The following is a 3,776-nucleotide window of genomic DNA, read 5'->3' on the forward strand; positions in this document are numbered from 1 at the left end:
AAGGAAGGAAGGAAGGAAGGAAGGAAGGAAGGAAGGAAGGAAGGAAGGAAGGAAGGAAGGAAGGAAGGAGAAAAAGAAAATCTCTCCAGGTGATCTCAGTATGCAGCCAAGACTAGGAATCACTGCTAGAATTCTGTTTTCCTTGGAGCTGGAAATGGTGTCTAGCACATAGTAAGTACTCAATAAATACCTAAGAAATGAATGAATGAGGCCAAGCACAAAGAGCACATAACACAGCACCTGTGCTTTGAAATATCCTCCTGGATTGAGGATGATTTCTTGGGGCTGGCTATGATTTGCATGGATCCTCCAAAAAGCAGATTTGAAAACTTAGTCCCCAGTGCAACCATGCTGGGACGTGGGGCCTAACAGAAGGTGGTTGGGTCATGAGGACTCTGCTCTCATTAATCCATGCCCGGCACAGATTAACACTGCTGCACTCTTGCACGTCCATGAGCCTGCGTGTTCTCTTGTCCTTTCACCTTCCACTGTGGGATGACACAGTAAGAAGGCCCCAACAGATGTAGACCCCTTGGCCTTGGACTTCCCAGCCTCCAGAACCATAAGAGACAAATCTTTGTTCTGTATACGTTTCTGTCTCAGGAATTCTGTCAAAGCAGCACAGACTAAGACAGCACCTGAGGCAAAGTGAGAGTGCCTGGGGTGGGAACTGAGTCCACCAGATGATCCGCTCAAGTCAGCTGGGGACAGGCTCTCAGAGGTCAAGGCACAGCCCAGCCTCTCCACCCTTTGGTGGAAGGGGAAAGGGTAGTAGTGGGGGTGGGGTGAGGGAACAAACACTACTCAATGGCTACAGTGTACACTGCTCAGGTATTGGGTGCGACAAAATCTCAGAAATCACTGAAGAACATATCCATGTAACCAAATACCACCTGTTCCCCCAAAATCTATTGAAATAAAAAATAATTTAAAATAAACAAAAATACCCCTTCAAGTTCTCTTTGCTATTCGTTTGTACAGGTTAATAAAACCTTTCCTAAGTCAAAAAAAATCTGTGGCCCAAAACTGGTCTGAATTAACTGAAATAGGTGGACTCTGAAGGAATGCACTGTGACTACTGGGATGCCAGCGTCTCATTCCTTTGACAATGATATGTCTCTTTAATAAGGTTATTTTATTTTGGGGCTGGGCGCAGTAGCTCATGCCTGTAAAGGCACTTTGAGAAGCCAAGGCAGGTAGATCACTTGTGGTCAGGAGTTGGAGACCAGCCTGTCCAACACAGTGAAACTCCAACTCTACTAAAAATACAAAAATTAGCTGGGTGTGGTGGCGCATGCCTGTAATCCCAGCTACTCGGGAGGCTGAGGCAGGAAAATCACTTGAACCCAAGAGGCAGAGGTTGCAGTGAGCCAAGATCCCACCATTGCACTCTAGCCTGGGCAACAGAGGGAGACTCCGTCTCAAAAAAAAAAAGTTATTTTACTATAAACATACAAGTGTCAATATAAATAAACTACCCATAACTCCACCCCCTTAATACAACCACAAAAGGTATTTTTGCCTACTTCTGGCTTTTTTCTATGACTCCTAAAAACAAACCAAAACCCATGGTTTTAACATAAAAGTATTATCTCATATATGTAAAAAATACTTAAATGTAATACCAAAGGCAGTCTCACATTGCTTCAAAATCATGTTTAGTGGACACATAACATTTCTACAACTATCTCAACTTGCTGAACCATTTTCCTAATACTGGATTTTTACTTAGTTTTAATTTTTTCTCTGTAATAAGACTGCAGTAAACATTTTCTTATATAACTTTTTGTCTGATTGAGTGTTGTAAGCTTTCAATAATGAAAGGTTGGAGCCTTCTGTCCAAAGAGAAAATTGAAAGTGTGGCGCCTGACTGCCCCCTCCAGAATTTAATCAAGATGGGGTTATTAGTAGTCAAAGACGTTATTAGGTTATCGAAGACAAAGATGTTTTCAGGGACACCATATTCAAGATTGGAGCTTCTCTAGTAATCTTAACTTGGGGCTTTTTCATTCCTTGCACCTCTCTTCCACTAAAGGGAAAAAAAGAGAGCAAATCCCAAATCAGTCTTTTTTGTGGAGAAGGGGCCATTCCAGGGAAGGGTCTGGTTGATGAGTCTATTGCCAGCTGTGCTCCTGTGTCACCCTTGCCTGGGCCTGTGAAGAATATCGAGATTACGAGAGGTACACCAGTACATTGCATTCAGAATGCAGCCATTTGATACAGAAAGAAAACAAAATGTAGATTGTAAAAAGGAGTTTACAAGAAAACCTGACAAGCTTCCTAGATATCACTAGGTATTAAATTGGGGATTCTGATGTCATTTGAAATGGATTCCCTGAAGAGTTCTTCTTATTACCAGAAGTTTGGTTTTTTTTGTTTGTTTGTTTTGTGTTTTCAAGACCTTAAAACTGGAACTTTCCAGAAGAAAAATTCAAATAAGAATCCCCTTCTGGGAATCCAACCTAGTGAGCCGTCAGAAATCTGAACCAGGAAGTCTCCGCCCCAGCTTTGTCCTTTGATTATACACATACGGGCACATGCACAGACACAAACAAATACAGACATGGGTACAAACACGTGAGCACACACACAGACACACAGAGACACACAGACAGAGGCAGACACTCTGCAAAGTGCACAGAGCTTCAAACAATGACTCACCTGTTCCCCAGGCCCGGTCACTTGCAGGGAGCTGAAGAGCCTATCATCACCAGTCCACGGCGTTGCTACCTGTCTCCCCTTTCTCCTCTCTCTGGCCCAGGGGAAGGTTTGCTTCCCTCCACAGGCAGGACAGAAGGAGCCTCTGCTCCAGTGGAAAACAGCCTCAGAGCAGAGGTCAAGAGCAGCAGCCTTGGACCAGGGCAGTGCCCGCTGGCCCCCAGCCCCAAGGTCAGGCCTCTTCTCCTCCCAAAAGATTTCAGGGCAAAGTCCACGGTGGTCATGTGGTCACCTGGGGCAGAGCAGGAAGCTGGATCACAAAGCAGGTGACTCAGCAGGAGGCTGGACCACAAAGCAGGTGACCTGGGAGCACCTGTGCGCTGCCGGAAGTCACATTCCAGTTTGCTGGCACCCAACTGGAGCCCATTGTTCAGTTTTGTTCCGGGGTTTCACTTCCAGGGTCACTTTGGCACGGAATGTTTTTCCTGGCTCCTTCCTTGGAGCTGTGTTGAATCTTTGTTGCACTTGAAGAACCAACAGCCCAGAAGAGAAAAGAATATTTCAGTCAAGTGAATTAATTCCTCCCACTGTCAGCTGGAAGTCAACCCTGGCTGAGCCCCACACTAGACCCACAGGCAACTCAGTGTGAGCCAGTCCAGGGGCAGACCCTGGGCTGATGCCACCTGAGGGCAGGGTGGACGTGGCCTCCGTGGACATGGGAGACTCCAGGTGCAGGAGACGGAGGTGGACCTCCTCCTGGTCTTCCCAAATTCTTCAGGAGACTGTAGTCAGGAAATTTCTGGCTTGGTGGTAACGTAAGAGTCTCCTCCAGGTAAGATTTCCAGAGCCTCTGAGTACAACTGGGGTACCAGGGTTGGGCCTGAGGCTGAGGAGACGGAAATCTGTTGCCGTGAACATTACTCCACACAGCCAGTATATGTCCAGCTCACTTTATGTCCTCCAAAATCACCCTAACTTCTAGTTTGGGTCCCATCCCACGGGGCTGCTGGGAAGTAAGTTCCACCATCACAGTGGTTCCTCCGCCCTGTGGGAGTCAGGGGCTCTTATGCTGGAGGGGGGACACCAGCCTGGGCTTCTGCTGAGGCTCTGCCCCTCAT

At 46.6% G+C, this 3,776-nt stretch overlaps 1 protein-coding gene across 2 annotated transcripts in view; it reads right to left on the reverse strand.

Moving 5' to 3' along the window:
• Positions 1 to 2,979, reverse strand: part of RAB17 (RAB17, member RAS oncogene family) — a 28,416-nt gene extending 25,437 nt beyond the window's left edge. For both annotated transcript variants that reach the window (XM_011980298.1, XM_011980297.1), the window contains exon 1: positions 2,662 to 2,979. The gene's annotated coding sequence lies outside the window, so the exon portion shown is untranslated. The remainder of the gene's footprint in view (positions 1 to 2,661) is intronic.
• Between the last annotated feature and the right edge of the window lie 797 nt (positions 2,980 to 3,776).

The sequence above is a fragment of the Mandrillus leucophaeus genome, unplaced genomic scaffold, assembly GCF_000951045.1.
Source record: "Mandrillus leucophaeus isolate KB7577 unplaced genomic scaffold, Mleu.le_1.0 Scaffold21, whole genome shotgun sequence".
Lineage (NCBI taxonomy): Eukaryota > Metazoa > Chordata > Mammalia > Primates > Cercopithecidae > Mandrillus > Mandrillus leucophaeus.